The following is a 22,940-nucleotide window of genomic DNA, read 5'->3' as shown; positions in this document are numbered from 1 at the left end:
AATTTAACTCAAAAACAAAAGAGGGCTGGGCACTTTAATTAGGAAAGCTGACAGCACACCTCTTGTTAAGTTCACTTCATATAAAGTAATTATCTGACTGTAGATTGGGCTTAGCATTGCATGTAGCCCCCAGATTTTTAACAGACTACAGTGGTGCTTCTTCATGCCTTGTGTCATGACTATGAAATTTATTATACAAATGTTCTTCATATAGTGACCTCCAAAATAATTGGCCCTATATAAGCTAAGGGACATGAAAATAAAGATTAACATTTGTAATGGAAGTACTTGCAAGAAATAAACCTCTGATTTGGTAAGTTAGACAATTGTTAAGGACAAATAAGATGGATCCTCTCTCTCTAAAATACTTACATTCCAAACCTACATTTAACTGCTTTATGGGACTCATTTAGGTCATCAGACCTTAGCCTGCCTCCATTTGCAATGTTACTGCTGGGTGGATCTGCTAGAGAGTTTTGTTGGTGACCCACTGAACACTCTCAATCTTTCTCATCTTCAGAAGCTCCACAAGGACTCCCTTTGCCCCTATACTTTTTCTGCATTTACTGCACATCACATAATTAATTTACCATTATGTTGACTCATGATCTGAAATAAAGTCAGAGAATCACATCTAGTGAACATCTTCGCATTAGTGTTTTCCCAAGATGGAATGAGAAATCTCATGGCAAGAGGCAGAGAGCATGAGGGACATAGCCAAACTGGCATTATAACATATTTACTCTTGAGATATTAACTATTTATTAATTAATTAGTTTATTGGTCTATCATTTTCGTGAATGGACAAATGACCTCAAGGAAAGAACACCAACTACCTCTTAAGGGTCCCTGCCTGCCCCCTTGAATGTATCAGGCAAACCAAGCAAATATTCTACTGGTGTGGGGAAAATATCTGTATTATGTCAATCATGTATTTTAATAAAACGCTGATTAGCCAGGCAGGAAGTATAGGCAGGAAAACCAGACAGGGAGTAGAGGTGATGCAATGAGAACAGGAGAATTCTGGAAAGCAAGAAGCTTCCTCTGCCATTCCTGTGCAGACCACCGAAGAGGCAGCATGTAACTTGCCCAGCTGAGAAAGGTACTGAGCCGTATGGCTAATGTAGATAAGGATAATGGGGTAACATAAGTTATAAGAGCTAATAAGTAGCCTGACCTAATGGGCCAATCAGTTTATAATCTTATGGAGTCCTCCGTGTGATTTTCTTTGGGATATGCCGGTTGTGGGGTACCAGGCGGGACAGAAACCCCAACAAGCCAGGCCCTACATGTTACATTCTACAAACACTCCCTTTAGAATTCATCCTACAGCAAATGGTTATGACAAGGGATTCTGCTTGTGGCACTGGCTGGAAGTTCCCTACGGTACCTCTATTGAAGTTAGCAGCACCATCTAAGGAAATAAAAGGGCAGTAAGAGGCTTATTATGAAGTAGTCTTTAAGTTCCTGAAACTTCTGTTTTCTTCAGAGTATATCATCTCAAACCAGGTGCAGAATAAAATAGGATTATCTCTCTCATACACAGAATATATTTTCTTTGATTGAAATAGGCCTTTTCATATAAAGTATATACTGGTTATGTTTTTCCCTTCCTCTACTCCTGCTGGTTTCTATCCTCTCAGTTGGATCCACCTCCTTCTGTCTCTTTGAAAACAAATGAACATCTAAGGGATAATAATAAAAATATCTTATAATTAAATAAAAACAAACAAATCAGAATTGAACAAGACAAACAGAAGGAAAATAACCCACGAAAAAGCAAACAAAACAGATATAGGTGCAGAAGCAAATAAGTTTGCACATTCAGAAATGACATAAAAACACAAAATCAGAAGCCATAATATACACACAAAACACCCTTCAGGGTGCCTCTTCCACAGGATGTCCTAAGCCTGAGGAGAGGGATTTGATGGTGACATCCTGTTAACAGTTGAGTGTTCCAAGGTCTCGCACTATTTGCACATTGTCTGACTGTGAGGTCTCTATGATTTGTTCCCATCTGCTGCCAGGGGAAGCTTCTTCAATGATGGCTGAGCTGTGATTATAGTAGAGTCATTAAATTATTTTATTGCTCTTTTCCTTTTATAGAACAATATTTTGCTTTACCCCTATGCCCTCCAGGTTATATAATCTCAGGTTCTTGGTCTACCTAGCAATGTTGTGCATGTGCTACACCTCTTGGAGTGGGCCTTAAGTTGAATCAGATACTGGCTGGTTACTCCAACAAGCTTTGTGCCCCTCTTGCACTGGCATATCTTGCAGACAGTACATCATTGTAGATCAAGGGATTTGTAGCTGTGTTGGTGCTTTGTTTCTCCTTTGGTAGTACACAGAGTACCTTCTAATACCAATAATAGTGTGAGTAAGCATTGTGTGTGTGTGTGTGTGTGTGTGTGTGTGTGTGTGTGTGTGTTTGCCATGTTGTACATGACTTCTAGGGCAATAAAAGAATCATAAGTCGTATGTACAATGTGCAAAATTACGGTGTAACTCACCAAATGTGGGTGGTTGGAAGTAAACTTGGGTATTTTGGAGGACATGTAAGTGATTTTAGTTACATTGTCATTTCTGTAGACCTCTTTTCAGGTACTTTCAACCTGCTCTACAAGCAGTGGCTGTGCAGGACATTATGCATAGGGCAGAAAATAAATAATACATTTATGTATGGTATATAAAATTCCACAATGCCTTGGAGGATGCTTATGCAGAATGGAAGGGAAGGGTGGTAGATGGGAAGCAGAGGGGGTACCAGCAAAAGGGGAAGAGGAAACTGTGGTTGGTGTGTAAAATAAATGCAGAATTTTTATGTAAGTGAAAAAATAAGCATAAATAATATAAATACTCAACTGTTATCTCAGTCTTATTACTAACTAGCTCTTACAACTTAAACTAAGACAATTCCATTGTCTTATGCATTGCCAAGTGGCTCATGGCTTTACCTTTCCATCAGCATGTCTTACTCCCTCTGCACTCACTGGTGACCCACTGACTCTGCTCTTCTTCCCAATGTCCTTAGTCCAGTTGCCCAGCCTAGATTTCCTGCCTGGCTACCAGCTAATCAGCTTTTCATTAAATCAATCTGAGTGACAAATATTCACAGTGTACATAAGTATTATTCCACAGCACTATCATACAGTATATGTAATATTAGATATGATATATAGATTAAGAACAGTTTTGGGCATTTACACAATAACCACTTCTTAACCATTATCAAGCAATACTGGTACTTTCCCCCCTACTTCACTCGTATAGAATGTCTCATTTCATCACTAATTAGAAATCTCCTTTTTTAGTTTTCACATCTCCCCACCTCCAAGAACAAGGACTTGTGCTCAACTATGTTCATAACAGCTTTGTTTGCCATAGTCAGAACCTGGAAACAACCTAAATTTCCCTTCACTAGAGAATGGATAAGGAAAATGTGATACATTTACACAATGAAGTACTACACAGCAGAAAAAAAACAATGATAGCTTGAATTTTGCAGGAAAATGGATGAAGCTAAAAAACTTCATTTTGAGTGAGGTAACCCAGACACAGAAAGACAATTATCACATGTACTCACCCATAAGTAGTTTTTACATAAAGCAAAGAAAAGAAAACCAGTCTACAAATTACAATCCCAGAGAACTTAGACAACAATGAGAACACTAAGAGAGACTTACATAGATCTACATGGGAAGTAGAAAAAGACAAGATCTTCTGAGTAAATTGGAAGCATGGGGACCTTGGGGGAGAGTTGAAGTGGGGAGAGGAGAGGCAGGGAGAGGAGCAGAGAGAAATGTAGATCTCAATAAAAATCAATTAAAACAAAACAAAAAAAAGAACAGTAGCCAGTAGGGGTGAATCCACTACATAGGCACTAACCAGCTTAACTTCTCTGTGTTCAATAAGCTGTGTAGGTGTGATTTTCAGCAATAAGGCCTTGACTTCCATTTGTGGCGAGCAACATGCTGTCTTTCATTGGACTGAGTTGTTTGGGGATTCCCCTAAACCCCTTTGACCAACAGCTTGATTAGATGCAAGCCATGGCAGGTACAGAAGCTCTGTTTGGTGATGAGAGATGTCCAGCTGGGGCTTTACCTTTCTAATTATTTCTCAATTCTATTTAGATCACCTTCTATATGTATATAATACAGGAAGCTTTTACTGATTAGGTTTACCCTAAATTGCCCTCAGTTTTAGCTATTCCTCTCAATTCCCTCTCTCTTTCTTCTATTCCCTACCACTCCTCATTTGACTCTTCTATTAGAGGTCTCCTACTCCTGTCCATTTGTAACAATCTATTCTGTTTCCACTTCCTCAGGAGATTTGACATTGCCCCTAGTCTATTACCTGAGGGTTGTGGTTCTATGGATTGTAGTTTGCTTATCATTGACTTAACAGCTAATAATACAGATAAGTGAATACATATTATATTTGTCTTTCTAACTCTGGGTTATTAAACATAGAATGATTTTAGTCTTATCCATTTACCTGTGAATTTCATTAATATTTCATTTTTTGACAACCAAGTAATACTCCATTGTGTAAATGTACCACATTTTCTTTATTCATTATTCTATAGAGGGACATAAAATTGTTTCTGATTTCTACCTATTATAAATAGAGCAGCAATTAACAAAACTGAGCAAATATCTCTTTGGTAGGATGAAGTGACCTTTGTGCATATGGCCAAGAGTGGTATAGCTAAATCTTGAGGTAATCTTGATATGAGGTTTCTCATCTTCCTGAGGAACCACCACACAGATTTACATAGTGGCAGTATGAATTTATAATCCCACCAGAAATGGGTGGAAATTCACCTTATTCCACAATTCCACATCTTTCTAAGCGTGAGCTGTCCTTTGTTTTAATGATCTTGGTCATTCTGGTGGGTGTAAGATGAAATCTCAGAACAGTTTTGCTTTTCATTTCCCTGAGGACTAGGAATAATGAACATTTCTTTAAGTTCTCCTTAACCATTTGTATTTCATTTTTTGAAAATTCTCTGTTTAGATCTGTACCAAATTTTAATGGGGTTATTATTTTTCTTGATGCCCAGTTTTTTTAATTCTTTATATATTTTGTATATTAGCCTTCTATTAGACCTGTAGATGGTTAAAAGAAAACTTTTCTCATTCTGTAGGCTGCCATGTTATCCAAATGACAGAGTCATTTGCCTTGCAGCATCTTTTCAACTACATGAGGTCCATAAATGGTGCTCTGTTCAGAAAGGCTTTTCCTTTGCCAATGATTTCCCTGTTGAACTATTCCCCATTTTCTCATCTATCAAATTCATTATATCAGATCTTATTCTAGGGTCTTTGGACCATTTGGAATTCAGTTTTCTGCAGGGTGATATGCATAGATCTATGTGGATTTTCCTATAAGCAACCATGCACTTTGATAAGCACCGCTTGTTGAAGATGCTGTCTTTTTCCAATTTGTATTTCTGGCTTCTTTATAAAGAATCACATGTTCAGAGCTTTGTAGATTTATGTCTGGGCCTTCAATTTGATTCCATTGATCATTGTATCTGTTTTGGTACCAATACTCTGCTCTTTTTATCACGATAGCTCTTTATTTATTTTAATTTACTTATTTATTTATTTATAAAAATTTCCACTTTCTCCCCTCCTCCCAATACCCTCCCATTCCCCCCACTCCCTCTCCTCCTCCCTCTCCAGTTCTAAGAGCAGTCAGGGTTTCCTGCCCTGTGGGAAGTTCAAGTTTCTCCCCCCTCCCTCCAGGTCTAGGAAGGTGAGCATCCAAACAGACTAGGATCCCAAAAAGTCAGTCCATGCAGACGAAACAAGACCCAGTGCCATTGTCAATGGCTTCTCAGTCAGCCCCCATGTCAGCCACATTCAGAGAATCCAGTTTAATCACATGCTCGTTCAGTCCCAGTCCAGCTGGCCTTGGTGAGCTCTCATTAGATCAGTCCCCATGTATCAGTGGGTGAACGCACCCCTCGCGGTCCTGACTTCCTTGCTCATGTTCTCCCTCCTTCTGCTCCTCATTTGGACCTTGGGGGCTCAGTCCAATGCTCCAATGTGGGTCTCCGTCTCTATCTCCATCCATGGTCAGATGAGGGTTCCCTCTAATCCTGCCTTCCTTGCTCATGTTCTCCCTCCTTCTGCTTCTCATTTGGACCTAGGGAGTTAAGTCCAGTGTTCCAATGTGTGTCTCTGTCTCTATCTCCATCCATTGCCAGATGAAGGTTCTATGGTGATAAACAAAATATTCATCAGTATGGTTATGGGCCAAGGCCAGTTCAGGCACCCTCTCCTCTGCTGCCCAGGGAACAATCTGGGGGCCTCTTCTTGGGCCTGGAAACCCCTCCAGAATCAAGCCTCATGCAAACCCTAAAATGGCTCCCTTAGTTGAGATATATACCTCCCTGCTCTTTAGTGGAACTTGAAATCGGGGATGGCGATACCCAAGCATTTCTTTTATTATTCAGCACTGCTTTAGCAATCCTGAACCTCTTATTATTCCATATAAAGGTGAAAATTGACATTTCCAGATATATAAAAAATTTTGTGGAAATTTTAATTGACATTTTATTAAATCTGTAGATTGCTTTTAGTAGAATAGCCATTTTTACTATGTTAATCCTATTAATCCTATTGATATATGAGCATTGGAATTTTATCTGTCTTCTGATATCTTCAGGATCTTAAAGTTTCTATTATACAAGTCTTTTACTTGCTTGGTTAGAACTATTTCAATATATAGAATTTTTGAGGCAGATGAATAATTCACTGTATAACTATATATATTTTTAATATTTATTCATTAGACAATTGAGATATAGGCTTTTTTTCCTATTTTTTCAATTATGAGTGAGCAGTAAAGTACATGGATAAATAAATATTTCTGTGGTAAGATGTAGAGCCCTTTGGGTAAATTCCCAATTGTGGTATAACTGCTTGTGGTATATTAACTTTTAATTTTTGAGGAACCGACACACTGATTTCCAGTGTCTTACACAGGTGTGCACTCCCACAAGCCATGAATAATTGTCACCATTTCCCCACATCCTTGCCATACTATAAAGGTTCTGAGAGGCAGATACGATGCAGTTCTGCAAGGAGACAGTCTTTCCCAGACATGCCAGGACAGATGCACATATGAACTCACAGATACCATGACGAACGCCCAAGACCTGTACAACCTCAGTACAGACCAAATTCCAGAATGGAGGAAGAGAAGTAAGTGAAAAGCCCCATGCCTCGCCAAAGCTGCAGCTGACGACTTCAGGTATGAAATCAGTTTTCTCCAATGAGTTGGCCCTGGATATTTCAGTACACTTCAAGACACACCTATGTACGGGAGTAGTTTTACTTTTTTGTTGTTACTTTTATTTTATTTTGTTTTGAGTTTGCTTGCTTCCTTGCTTGTTTTTCAAGACAGGGTTTCTCTGTGTACCATCTCTGGCTGTCCTGGAACTCACTTGATAGACCAGGCTGGCCTGGAACTCACAGAGATCTGCCTGCCTCTGCTTCCCTAGTGTTAGGATTAAAGGTGTGCACCACCATGCCTGGCTATTTTTATTTTTTAAGAGAAGGAAAAAACATTAAGCTTGATGGGTTGGGATGATCAAGAATTGAGGAGACAAAAAAAAATTTGATCAAAATATATTGCGTGAAATTTTCAAAGAGCAAATTAAAATACTATTTAGAAATTTCTATTGGCACACATATTCTCACTGCTATGTGTAATTAGCACACTGTTATGCTGTAAATTAATATATATGCTCTTCTACACACAATGTTTTTTTATAAACCTCAAAGTTATATACATATATACAAGTGTATCTGTGCATGAACACACAAACACATACATACACGCACTTCCTCAGAGTCCATGGAGAACTGATCAAGACCCTGAGTTATTGAAATATAAAGGTGCTCATCCCCTTTGAATTTAATGTCATAATTACAAATAATATGCTCATACTTTAAATCATCTCCATCCTTAGAAACATAATATAATATGAATGCTATGTAAATAGATGTTATTCTGCATTACAATTAGACAAAAAAAAGAAAAGGTCTGTAAATGTTCAACAAAATGTTGTGCTTTCATTTTCTGTATTTTCTGTCTGTAACCAGCTGATTCTATGAATGCAATATATGAATAAGAAGGAGCTGACTGCCTTCTAAATCTAGTTAGCTGTCACTATCTGCATGCTGATGACCAATGTCCAAACTGTCATCAACTCCTCCTAGGCCACCAGACCACAAAAGAACACCTGAAGTGACTCAGAAAGTTAGTGTTTACACAGTAGTTAAGGATATACTTCCTACCCAAGCAAATCCAGAGGGCCAAGAAGCAACCAAACAATGTCTTTTAAAAAGAAAGTCCTGACCACATTACCAGCCTACTCAAGCTTCTCCTTCAGGTTTGATCCAAAATCCCTCCTAATAAACTTTTCATCTCTCTTTCTACAGATCTCATCCTTCTACTGATTCAGCTCGAAGTTGGCCATCGTTCGGGTGACCAGAATGCTGGACTCTTCCTACCCAGGTGCTCCTGTGTGTCTTCAGTCTTTGCGTTGTTTTAATTTTACCACAAAACATCAGGAAGCAGACAGGATGGAATGCTGGTATCTAGCTGGCTTCCTATTATTATCCTTTTATCTATCTGGGCTCCTCCACACATAGAATGGTGTGACCCACTGTGATGTCTAGTAATACTTGACAGGTCTACATTTACCCTGAGGATGAGCCTCAGGAATATCTGAGAGGAGTTACAGCAATTATGCAAGCTTATGTCCATGCCTGTTAAAGATTATTTTAATTGAGAGAATTGAAGTGAGAAGACCTACCCTAAAAGTGGACTACACCAGTTCCTGGGTTTGGTCCCCGAGCACATGAAAAGGAGAACACTAAGCCAGTGTCAACATTTACTGCACTTTCCTTTCTGACTGTAGATACAATGTGATTGGTTACTATGAGTTCTTAACTGTCTGATGTACCAGCCAGGAGGAACTGTACCTCCAAATTGCAAGCCAAAATAAACCCTCCTTTCTCTGTGTTACTTTTGTTAGGTGTTCCATCAAAGCAACAGTAAAAGAAACTATGACATTCAGGGTGAACCTTTGATATTTCAGTAACTCCTTCTGGAAATTCCTTCACAGACATCAGCTGGCACATCTCGTCAATCGCTTCATTGATTGTAATTCCAGCCAAATAAGTGATGATGAGCAACCATCAGATCATGTACCAAATAAATAAAATCATAGGTTATTATTTGAAAATTTAGAAAATTTTGTGAGTTTTTAAAAAATATTTACGTATTTATTTTTTGGTTTTTCAAGACAGAGGTTCTCTGTGTAGTCCTGCCTGTCGTGGAACTCACATTGTAGACCAGTCTTACCTCAAACTCACAGAGCTCCACCTGTCTCTGCCAAGAGGGTGCTGGGATTTGGGGATTAAAGGGATGCACCAGCACCACCGCCTGGCTATGAGTGTTCTTAAATAAATCCTACATTTCTTACATATTTCCTTTTACACATTAGTAGAAAAAAGGTAAAGATGGGAACCTCATCCCCATGTCCAAGAAAAACACTAACAGTTTAATTTCACAGCACTTCATCCGTTTAGAAGATTAATGGGCTTGGGTCCTATTGCCATAGTCACAGAGAAACTGCAGTGAATGGAGAGACAATGACAGAAGTTGCACACCTTTTCTTCCTATGGGATGGAAGTGAAAAACAAAAGGAAAGAACAGTGGAAGAAAAGAAGAGTGACGTGGAGAAGAGGGAAAGAGAAAGTGAGTGAATTTTATGGAACACCAAGAATTGGGAAACACTTCCTCTGGGGAAAAGAAAGAGCTTTTGTATTGAGTTTTCCATTCCCAGAAGAAATCAATTGCTTTGCTTCCCAGGGGGAAATGGGGGAGAAGCATACCCAATAAACTTACTTAAAACAGAACATTTCTTAAAGGTTATTCGAGTAAAGGAGCAATTCTCTCTGATTCTCAGGGCTTCACATGGTTCCCACCAACACGGGCTACAGTTAACTGGTGGAAAGGTGGCTGCTGGCTGTAGTTGCATTTGGCAGCCAAAGGCAGCTAAGTCAAACTAAAGACAGTCATTTAACAATTCAAGTCACATAGTTGGCACAGGCAGCCAGCAAGGGAATTAGCAGAAAGCATCTCTCTCTATAGACACCAGCCACTTCCCTGTGGCTAGAAGTGTTGAAAGTTTCCAGGAAAGACCTGTGAACCTTCCCTATCTCTCTAGGACACCTGTTTTTTTACTGGAATTCTACAGATACATTGGGGCCCCACTAAAAGGCACCCAAAAAATGGATTGCAAAAAACAAGAGGCACCCAGAAAACTAAAGACCTTTTTTTCTCCACCTTAGAATTAACATCATAGAATATTGATGTCAAGATAACATCTTGACATAATGATAGAAGATTTATAATCTTTCTTGGAAGAAACACCTTTATTCTGGTATAAGCTCAGAATATAATCATTTGGGGGCAAACAAAGGCCTCTAATTATTGTCTTTACATTGCATTCTTAGCATCCTGACCACAACCCTTCTTCTTCTCCATGCTAACATCTCTATCATCTCAGATGCTTTAAGAGAGCAAGCTCCCTTTGTTGTTTGTGGTTGATCTGGGGACCAAAGGTGCCACTCAGTGGTTGTGCTCCTGCATGGTACAGCTCATGTACTGGGCCTTTGAGTCTGTTCTTAGCACCAAATAATAAGAAACATGGGAGAGAAGAGGGAGAAGTAAAGAAAACGTTAAGGAAGTTTCATTTTTTTATTTTTTAACCACTCAATCTCTTCTTACTTCCATCATGCATTTTAAAAGTAATAAATAATTTAAAAAGAAACAGTTTCTCAAGTTGCTTCACACTTTCTGATTCAAATGGATGGCCATTTCTACTTTTGACCATAGAGCTCTCAAGCCCTTCGGTGGGCATCTTTGTGCCTTCTTTTGATAGTTCCTTTTTGAAACTTAGAGAGAGCCTCACCAGGATGGATAACAGCAGGAAAGTTCATGAGTCAGGACAGTTTACAGATGGAACTAATTATGATAGTGTAGCTGCAGAATAGGAGATTCATCAGTCAGAAACTGCAGAGTGTTGTGCCCTGAGGTTGGGAAAAACAGCTACGAGAAGCCAGGACCCAGAGAAGTGGCCTGGAGACGGGCAGTGACGTTGGAAGAATGAGCGGGTTAGGCCAGTGAACCCTACTTGCTCTCCTCCCTCTTGCTGGCCTCCTGAAAGGCTGGAGGCCTGTTATGTGTGTTTCATTGACTTTATTTAACTATTAATTGACAAATAAGAAGCATGCATGTTTTCGATGATGCATGCCCACATTGTGAAAACATTAAAACAGTGTCATCAACATTTTCATTACCTTCATTCTCATCATTCACATATTTACCATCTCTTTATGATGATAATATTTGAAATCTACTGGCTTACCAATTCCGATGTGCTAGATGCATTAGCAGAACCTATAGACTGTGCTATGCAATCTCTTACTTGAACTTCTCTGCTTTCTCTTGGACCCCACTGTCCTTCATCCCACTTTTTTTTTCTGTGAACCCTTCTCATCCCATACTGCAAGCCCCTAGTAACCACTATTCTCAATGTATCTAATACTACATGTATTTTTTAGGTTTCCACATATAAATGAAAATATCTGAAAGTTTTGCCTTGTTTGTCTTTTTATGCATGGTTTGACTATACCACCAAAGATAAAACTGAGTGCTCAAGTCACCCAATATACAATATATAATATAAAATACAAGAAACAACTCAAAATGGATTAAGTACTTAAACATAGAACTGAAATTGTAAAGCCACTCAGAGAAAGAAATGAACTTTAGTCTGGGCGGTGATTTCTTGGCTATGACCCCAAAAGCACAAAGGAACCAAATAGCTATCTCTCAAAATACATCATCATACAAACGGCAGGCAGATATATGTGAAAGTGTCTAGCCCAAGTGAAAATTAGATTAATTCATAAATTTGAGTTACACTATTGTTAGAAATGGTAATGAGTTGTGGAATTCCTCAAAAATTAAAGTCAATAACCCAACAATCTATTTTTTGGTATTTCCTCAAAGAAATGAAATCAGCAAGTTCCATGTTAACTGAAGCATTTTTCACCATACCTAAGGCCCATCAACAGATAAATGGATGAAGAAAATGAGATATGTATATGCAGTGCGATATTTTGCACCTCAAGAAGAAATTTTCCCATTTGCAGTGGCATGGACAAATCCACAGGGAGTTTCATTTCAAGTTACCTATGAGGTTGCCTCATCTGCACATAAGGTAGAGATTGGATGGTAGTGCTCTGCCTTAACACCTGGACTCGGGGCACCTGTCCTTGGCGTTCCCATGCAGTTGCACAGTAACAGTCTCCTTTGTTGCCCATCTACAATGTCACTCCTTGAAGCCACATCTACTTAGTCTAGATGTCTGTCACAGCAGTATAAAAGTAGCTAAGACATAGATAATTGTGAATTGGATAACTTTTCTAAGCTGAGTTTTGACATGGCCACCTGGAACTTACTAGTCTCCAGTTTGTGAAGCCCTCCTGTGTTCACTACTCCAGAATCATGACTTCAATGTAATATGGACTTTCCAGAACTTTTCAAAACTACTCTCTTTCCTGTTAAATACACCAACTCCTTTTCAAATGGCATTTCCATTCCATTATAGATGTTGTTTTTATCACCTCTCACTGTTGCTCAGAAGAGCCATTTCCTCCCTTTCTGTACCAAGTTCCCACAACCTCCACTCCTACCAGCACAAACTTACTGCCCCAGTCTCTAGGAGAAAACTCAATGGTCCAAGCTTAGAAAAGCTACTTATACTTATGTCCCCATTATCATTTTGCCTGGAGTACCAAGAATTTTACTCAATAATCACTAATCAAAAATCGGTGGATCAATAGATATATGAGGCTCATTTCCTAAAATCCACCTACAAAGGTTAAATTAAAATTTTTGACAAAGCAACTCATACTACAATGGAAAAGAAAAGTTAAATCCTCTTATATTGCCACCAAACAAAGGTATGGCTTCATCTAATAATGGCTAAGCAAAGGGAATTCATAACAACCAGAAGCATCCTTCCTGGAGTCCCCTAGTGGAAAAAGAATATTCTTCCTAAATTCTGTTTACCTGTCAGGTGACATAACATTATGGCTCAGCTGCGGTTTCTTTACAGAACTATTTCACAGTCTTAACAATTTATCCTCTCCCTTAAGACACTGCAAAGCCCTTGAAGTTTCCACCGAACATACTTATACTAGCTTAAAACCTTTACCATGAAAAGACATAGAAATTTATCAAGGGAAGATTAGAAATGGTAGAAAATATCTACCTACCTTCTTTCATTTTAAAGTAATTTATTACATTTTTTCAGAAGGTGTAACTTTCAAACTTTTAGGCCAAGCTCTCTCTTACCACCTTTTATACCCTGATTCCTTCTCCTCCAGCCTCTCTTGAGACCATGACACTGGTGAGACAAGGAGAGGATGAAAAGATGGCAGAAGGAGAGCCATCCAGGAAAAGGAGCACAGGCTTGCCAGGGCTATGGGCTAGCTGTTTCTCTTGTTCCCATGTTTGATGAAAACTACTTGATGCTAGCATGCCTGTTGAGGCCTCGAAATGTAAGCATGTTGTCCTAAACTGAATGATTATAGCACAGGAGATAGTGGGGCACCTCAGTTCTACACACACCCTTTGGGCCATTCATAGACTAAGCTATTAAAAGCTCATTAGCTCCAAAGAAGGTCAAGCTTGGTCACGTCTGTTCCCACCTGGGTTTGCAAAGGAAAGGGTCGCCGATCTCTGGTGGCATCTGGCATAATCTTTCTTCTCTGTTATGTGTACACATTTCCACTTTCCTGACTTCATATTTATTGGCTTTTGCTGTTTTTAATTTACGTGCAGACCAAGTAACATTTTCCTGTTGGTTAGAGATTCCCCATAGTCACAAAACTCAGGCTTCAAACTCGTTCTTTGCTTTATTACTGGCATTTTATTCAAGGATTTTGTAAGGCCTTTTGACATTTCACCCTCAGCTTTGCCACTTACCATGCAAAGCAACAGTCTTTGAAAGCATTGTTGGGTTCCGAGCACAATTACTAAGTCGGCCCTCTGGTGTTTTTATGCTTAGGTGCAATGACAGCTTGTGGCAAGTAGCCAGCCATTCCATGTTTGGCATTTATGATCTAGTTCTGGAGCCATTAAACAAGGTTATATGCTTTTAAACACTTGCCTGAGACTTTTCTACCTATTATTGTTCATAGTGGCTGAAAGTTCTTTCCCAGCATCATGAAGAATGGACCACAGATAATAGACAAGTCTCTGTTTTGTTTATGAAACTTGGCTTTAGTAGTAGAACATGAAGCATAGTTCTAGTCACTCTCAAGTATATCTGTGCTGTCCACGATTCTATTTGCAGTTCCCCAGGAAAGTCAGAAGCAGGGGCAGCCTTTGTGCTCATTCCATGAAGAGGGGGCAGACAGTATCACATTGTGGAGGAGATCTTCAGAGTTCACTTGCAGCAACGCTCACCAAAGAAGGAAATGTGTGGAAATATCAAAGATATAGACAAATAGCTTCCTCCACATTTCATCACTTCCATTTGCTGGCTATCACAGCTAACATCATGGTTTAGGAACAAGAATTATGCAAAACACAAGCTGTAATGTTGGTTGGTAAATTTGTTTTTCGGGGCTGTATTTTAACTATCTACTTCTGCTACTCAAAAATGTCTCAGAAACAACAACACAACCCCTTCTACATAGGATTATCCAAGACTGTCATTTGTCAGATTTGAGAAAGTCAGGCCTAAACTATATGGGGCTTTTGTGCTTTAATTATCTTGGTGTAGTGGACAAACCCTGGTTTCACTTCAACTGGCTCAAAAAGGCTTGGCTAGTAACATTTTCCCACTCTCCTGGAAGCTCATAAACAAACCTAGAATGATCTGTCTTCCTTGGCACAAGCTTTGCCCTGTTAGTAGTTCCCTGGAAACAGATAGCAAAACTATCTGCCAAGCTTTAACAACAACCCATAGCTATGGGCCACTTGGCTTTTCCCAAACTGGCAAACATGTACTTAGACACCCAAGAAAGAACTTCATCATAAAGGAGGCAGCCTTAGAATGGAAGAATGATAGTACTGGCAGAGACTAGAGATTCTCTTGCATTCTGCAGCTGTAGAGCACCTCTGAACTAGGTGGAAGAATAGAACATATGTAAAAGAAATAATGTCAAATCCTCTAACTCACCCGTAAAAATCTGTAGAATTCCATATGCATGACAAGACTAGGGCCGGGTGTTCTGAGCTGTGATATGTGCAGACCAAAACTTGTCCATCTCTCCCACTGACCTTGCTGGTGGCTGCTGGTGGCTGTCCTGGTTATGATTTTACTTCAGTAGACATAATGATAATGCTAGACTCAGTCAGTCACCCCTGGAAAGACAAAACAAAATTAGTCATGGGTCAAATATTGCCATTTGTACCTTGTCCACCACCCCTAGAAAATAGTGGCAGCTGGGGAAGAAGCAAAGGTTAACTTACAAGAATTAAGCAATCATGGAAATGTCTTACATATCAAGGCAGAAGAAAATTGGGAGACCGGCTCTGTTGACCCTGTACTGAAAACAACAGGACACATGTCTCCTTCTTCTATTTGTTAATGATAGCAGAAACAAAAGATAGTGAGTGCTATTTAAAGGAAGTAGCCAGTGGTATTTAAAAATGGTATTTTGTCGATGCCCCAATTGGTAAACTCTGCCTTCTTTGTGAACAATCTTGAGTCTGTTCTGGAACAAACCTGGACATACAAATTAACCAATTATTCAAAAAGTGAAAATTCAAAAGATCCCTAGGGGGAGGTAAAATACAGTCTTCCTGACTAACCAGTAGTCACCCTTACACAATCACTCATTTTACTGCGGAAGACCTGGAAAGAGCAAGTCTGAGGAAGCCACTCACAGGAATGCAGAAAGGAAGAATCTACTGCGCAGGTTTACATGGCAGAGAAGCACAGCCAAGGTCTTCAGTTCAAGGGTTGCTCAGGAAGAGAGCTGGAATCCTACACCGCAGAGCGTGGGCAGGGTCCAGGAAAGGCATCTTAGCTCTAGAGTTGGAGATGAGAGTCGGCATACAAGAGTTTCCAAGTTCACCATCAGCTCCCTGGTTTCCCATCATCTTTACTTTCAGTGTTAGGTAGCTCAGGCTGATGCCTCTTTGTATACCTAGGCCACGTCCACCTGTTATTAAGCTTTCTGTATTTGTAATCAGTGACTCCAGAAAATGAATTTAACAAGAATAAAGGTTTATTTTGACTCACAGTTTAAGAAGTTTTTTGTCTCTGGTGGGTTGGTCCTGGTTTCGGATCTCTTGTAAAACATAACATCATGATGGGGAACACGTGGTGCAACAAATTTTTTATTATACATTGAGGCTGAAATGTCTTCCAGCAGGCTCGTATTGTGAATCCTTGCTCCCCATCTGGTGATGCTACTCGGAGATGCTGTGGAAAATTGCAGAGACAGGGCCTCCAAGGCAAAAGTGGGTCACTGGGGGAAGGATATGGACATTTGTCTGGTTCCTGCATTTCACTTGCTTGTCTAAATGATGTGAAGAGTCCTTGCCACATGCTTCCACTGTTGGAACAGAGCACCTCTGTCATGCTGCCTCCACAGACTTGACTGAAACTCTCTGAAATCATAAAGAATAAAAATTATTTTAGTGAAGTCTGATAGTGCATGCCTGTAATCCAGGACTTGAGGGACAGACTCAGCAGGACCACTGCAAGTCAAGTTCGAGGACAGCCTGGTCTACATAACAAGTTCTGGCCCACTAGTACTACGTAGTGAGACTGTCTCAAAATGGAATTCTTTCCTCCCTTAAGATGTTTGTGTTGGCTACTGGGGTTCATGTGAAACAAAAACAAATAACTAACACACCTTCTCTTCTTATGGTAGCTGGAAAATAACGGCAAGGAAATGTGAGAGAAGGAGGCAGAGAGATTGGGGTCCCAATCTACCCTGCAATAGCTAATCCCATCTTCCTCTAATTGGATGCATGTCCTTTGGCCTCCACCACTTCCCATATCACACAGGCCAGGCTAGAGATGAAGACGTCAAAACATGAGCTCTTGGGAGACACCTTGTTAGATAACCCCTGCAGTTTACACCTGGCCAAAGCCCACAAGCAGGGGGTGGTACAGTAACCCCTTGTCTGAACTGGGATTGCACATACTGAATTGCTCTCCCATATTCTCCCAGGGATTTCTGAAAGAACATTGGAGACGCATAGACCTTCCAATTTGAGTTGTTGAAGCATTTTCTTGATGACTGATCTCAAGTTTGATTCCCAGAACCTTTAAGCTGAATATTATCAGAAAAGTGTAGGTGTATGTCTCTCTGGCTCTGTAAAACATGTCTCTCACTAGTATATAAGTCCACAGAAGGCTGACTGTTACCTTTATAGCCACGCCTGAGACATAGCAGACTCCACCAAATACAGACACACCCAGGAAAGAAATGACTAAGTCAAGAATTAGCCAGAGTGGTCACTTTAAAAGATGAGGGAGGGACCATTGTATGATAAACCCAAATGGTGGGTCACATGGGAATCATTTAGTCCTTATGTGCTCTGCGGTGGAAAGTTTCAAAGATGAATACCTGAACAGACTATGATTTACCCTTCAAAGCAGATGAAAAGAAATGTGTGCATGTGTGGGTGCTTGCACATGGTGTAGTAGGAAAGAATGAGAAAGTGAGTCTTCCCGAAAAGAACAGGCCAAACATCAGCCCTTGTGGGGTGTGATTCTGTGGCTATACCATCTGCAGAGTGCAAAGCAGAAGGAAGCTCTAGGAGTCATGGGCAGGGGAGAAATAGCAAAGGCAAGGAACTCTGCTACTTGGGCAGTTTATATGATTTTTCTGTCTCTAAATTATTTTGTGCCTCTGCAAACAATTTCTAGAGCCAAGGCTGCAAAGGAGAAAGAAATGTTTCATGTGCTATGGACCAGAAGGCTCTGCACTCCAACTTTTAAGTTACACCGGCCAGGTGAAGAACCCATCATCTTCATGATAATAACTGCAGTCCATCTGATAATAACAATCCCTCAGGGCCCCATTTGACAGCAGCCAAATCTTGTCTGAATTCTGACTGAATCACCTCCTGCTACAGCTGCCCAACCCCATAGGCAATGGACTGCCCGGATGCACATTCCAGGACTTATGGATTTACGATTCAGGGTAAGTTGCTTAACTATGTTGCATCCGTTTTGCTGACTGTAAAATGGAGATAATGGCCCATTCCTCATAGGGCTTTACGAGGATTGAGTCAATACCCATAAAGTGGCACGCGGCATAGTGAAAACATCCAGGGGAAGTCAGCACCTGTTAGCAGCTATGTAACCTAAAGCTCCTAAGCTCTGCATCTCGTGTTTCTCAGCTGCAAAGTGGGGCTTCAGCTCAGGTAGCCTTACCAAGTTCTGTCCCCCCTTACTCAGCCCCACTTAGTTCTACCAAGAACCCTGGGCAACTTTCTTACACTCCATTCTCTGTTTGAGAACAATGTTCCCGTGCAGGATAACTAACGTCGTAATACATTCAGCGATATACTTTCTTCCCACCAGAGCACTTCTTACCTTTATGGTGCGGGCCTCAGATGCTTTCTCATCCCAAAGCAAAAGAAGTAGATGTTAAAATGATTTCAAGACCAATCTGAATTCTCATGTTCATTCAGCCTCAATTTTCCTGTCTTGTAAAAGTACAAGTATGTAACTATGGTGCGTTTCTTGTAGTGACTGTATTAATAAGGAAGATAATGCTTGTGGTAACAATTTAATAGGACAGCCAGCACACTGTTCATGGTGACAGGATGTTAATCCATTGCCATCTTCATGAAGCAAGATGATTTGAATATCTGCCTCATCGCATGCTACTAAACTGTATCTCTTTTGGGGACAAAGTCTGTGTCTGCTCATTTTTATGCATGTTAGATTGCCTAGCTTCCTGTAGGAACTGCATAAAATTCCTTCAGTCCCATTAAATTGTACTGTGTATCTAGATTATCTGTCCTCCTACAGATTCTCAACTCTAATTGCACAGTGAAATCATTAGGTCAACTCAGGAAATCAGTACCTGTGACCCTCATTCCAAGAAAAGAAGAAACAATCAGACATTCCAGGGGAAAGTCCTCAGGTGTCATATCAGGTCAAATGTCTCCTGAAAAACTACGACAGTTAGCATTTATGGTCCACCCCAGGCTCATCCAGTTGTGGTCATCTCTTTGGCACCTAGTCCTTGTTGACAATGAAACTGGACGGTAGGGTAACGTGTTTCTTTATTATCCACTCTAAATTATCAATAAGTCATTCTCGATGTGAGCACTGAAATAGAGCCATGAGCAGAGGATCACACTAGATAAAAGACATACAAAGTCCATTGCAAAGAGAAACTATCTCCACTTGAGTTCAATCCCCAGAACTCACATAAAGATGTAAAGAAATTATTGAATCCACAGAGTTATCCTCTGACATTGACACTTGCACCATGACATATACACACAGCACAGTATTTGTGTCCATATACAAGTCATACACTCATAGAGACAATGATAATAACAAGAAGAGTAATAATCAAATTTTAAAGTGTATGGCACCTGAGGAATAGTGTTTGAAGTTGTACTATAGCCGTCATGTTCACCTGCATACATGCACACTCCTACAAGCACATATATAAACATAATCTAAATAACAGTCACATGTGTTTTTTACTACAGTAGTTTTCAACCTTCCTAAGGCTGCCACCCATTACTATAGTTCCTCATATTGTGGTGACCCCCACCATAAAATTATTTTTGTTGATACCTCATAACTATCATTTTGCTACTGTTATGAATCATAATGGAACTATCAGATCTGCAGGATTTCTAATATGCTACCCCCATGAAAGGGCCATTCAGTTCCCCCAAGGGATGGAGGCCAACAGTTTGAGAAGAGTTTTAGAACATAACTTAAGGAGTTAACAGTGTCCATTATGGGGACACTCCTCCATTGCTGGTTGGAATGCAAACTTGTACAGTCACTATGGAAACCAATATGATGGTTTGTCAGAAAACTGGTAATTGATCTACCTTAATACTCAGCTATACCACATACTCAAAGGATGCTTCATCTTATGATGGAGGAGGGTTATCTGTCTATATGTTACTTTCATTGGTTAATAAAGAAACTGCCTTGACCCTTTGATAGGACAAAAAATTAGGTAGGAGGAGTAAACAGAACAAAATGCTGGGAGGAAGAAGGCAATAAGACAGTCGTCATAGCTCTCCACTCCTAGATGGACCCCAATTAGACTGGACCCGAAAAGCCAGAGTCAAGTGACAATACACATTAATAGAAATGAGTTAAATCAATATGTAAGAGCTAGCCAATTAGAGGTATAACTAATGGGCCAGGCAATGTTTAAAAGACTACAGTTTCCGTGTAATTATTTTGGGTAAAGCTAGCCGGGCAGGCGGCGGGAAGTGGTCCGCCATTCCTTTTACAGATGTAATGATATACATTGTTTACATTTGGAGGTCATTGTCCTCATTCATTGCACAGTTGTTTATTCTCTTAGTCTTCAAGTTAGATAGATAGAAATCAATAGTCATATATGTTTGTTATACTTATATTTAGGCTAATCAGGTTATTTAGGTGTATAGAGATCCTATTTAGTATAGATAGTGTAATCTTCAACCTCTTCGAAGAGCTGTAGAAAATGGCCTTTAATCTAACTCATAGTTCTATAGTAGTTAGACACAATCGCTCCTGGCATCACCACTCTACTCCTGAGAGAACGTTGAGCACCAAAGACACTCAGCTTGGAGCTTGTCTTCTTCCTGGCAGAACTGGCCTTTGGGCAAAGAAAAAGCCCATACCTCGACCACTGACAGAATTACAAAATATCCATAAATGGATAAAAGCAGGATTGTCTTATCTTGCCAAGACAGGGTGAGAGAGTCCTAAAAGGTTTCTTGCCTTTAAAAAATAGCATGTCAGTTACATGAGGCCTTAGCCAAAGTTGGTTGACTCAACATTGCAAACGAGACTTTGGACTTTGCCCAGGTATTCAGTTGTCTCTTCCATTTGTTGCACGTTTCAGAAGTTTCCCACTTGTACTTCCAGGCTGTTTAAGTAAAATTATTCCCTTCTCAGATCTTTGATGGAGTTGAAGATTAGATAGTTGTAGTTACCATCTACATTATTTAGACTCCTTGAAATAGAATGTTTAGTAAAACTTTTGTTATATGTTTTTTACTTAATATTGTTTGTTGTTTGTAACTTTATATTTATTATTTGCTTCTATTGTATACAGTTGTATTTGGTTTTGTTCTGTCTTATTTTAGAAAAAAGGGGGAGACGATAGGGGAGTTCAGCCAATCACATTCTGTTCGTGGGGTGTGTTGCCCTAAGGCAAAAGTTTACCTATAAACCTGGCGGGTACAATTCCCCGCCCTCTCTCTCTCCCTCTCACTCTGGCCTGGCTCCAGTGTTCTGGACTGTTGGGATTCTGCTGTAAGTTTTCCTTCTGTTTTAGTAAAGCAGTATCTTTTATAAAATAGTCTGGCGGACCTTTAATCACCGATCGTACTACGTCTTCAATCCTACAACAAAGACACTCGCTTAACCACATTATTAGCAGGTTTATTCATAACAGATATTAACTGGAAACAACCTATATGTACCACAACAGAAGAATGGATAAAGAAAATGTGATACATTTATACAATAGAGTACTACTTAGCTATTTAAAAAATACATCATGAGATTTTCAGAGAATGGATGGAACTAAAAAAAGATCATCCTGAGAGAGGTTACCCAGACCCAGAAAGACAAGCATGGCACTCACTTATAGGTAGATATTAACTGTTAAGTATGTGGTAATCATGTTATAATCCACAGACTCAGAAAACCTAAGTAACAAGGTGGGTTCTGTGGGGATTCATGGATCTTCTTAGGAAATAAAAATAGAACAGATTTGGACTGGAAGCAGGTGGGAATGGGAAAAGGAAGGATCAGTTATGGGAGAGAATGGAAGGAGAGAGTATGAGGAGAGATGACTGGAATTGGACATCATTTGTGGTGACATGGAAACCTAATACAGTAGAAATTTCCAGGAGTCTGTGAGAGTGACCTGAGTAAGTACTCCTAGTAATAGAGGATGCAGAGTCTGAGCCTGTCATCCTCTTAACCAGGCAAGGCTTCCATTGGTGGCACTGGGACACCAACTCAGTCACAGAACATTTGGTTTACATTCTATGCTACCTGTATGATGTGCTGGAACAACAGAGTCCCAGAAGTTGTGGAAGTAGCCAATCAATGGCTGCTCTAACTTGGGGCCCACAGCACAGGAGGGAGCTCATACCTGACACTGGATGACCAGAAACTAGAGGGTGGATAACCCAGAGACCTATGACAAGGAAACAAGTCAATAAAATGTTTCCTAATGATATCCTTATATAATCATAGATCAGTGCCTAGCCCACTTGTCATCAGAGAAGTTTCCTCCAGCAGCTGATGAGAGCAGATGAAGGGGCCCACAATCAAACATTAGGTGCAGAAAGACTGAAGATTTCCATAGAGTCCCTCCCCCTTGGAGCTCAGGGAATCCCATGGCAGAAAGGCAGGAAGAATTGTAGGAGTCAGAGGGGTGGTGGACTCCGGAAGAACACAGCCCACAGAATCACATATGCAGGGCTCATAGGGGCTCAGAGAGACTGAAGTAGAAATCATGGAGCTTGTGTCTGCCAAAGGTCTTCTCTGCATTTATGTCATGGTTGGTAATGTCGGTGTTTTTGTGGAACTCCTATCAGTGGGGATGAAGGTGTCTCTAACTCTTGGTTTGTTCTTGGGACTCATTTCTTCC

Source organism: Myodes glareolus, chromosome 8, assembly GCF_982192425.1.
Source record: "Myodes glareolus chromosome 8, mMyoGla1.1, whole genome shotgun sequence".
Classification (NCBI taxonomy): Eukaryota; Metazoa; Chordata; class Mammalia; order Rodentia; family Cricetidae; genus Myodes; species Myodes glareolus.
This window is presented reverse-complemented; position numbering follows the sequence as displayed.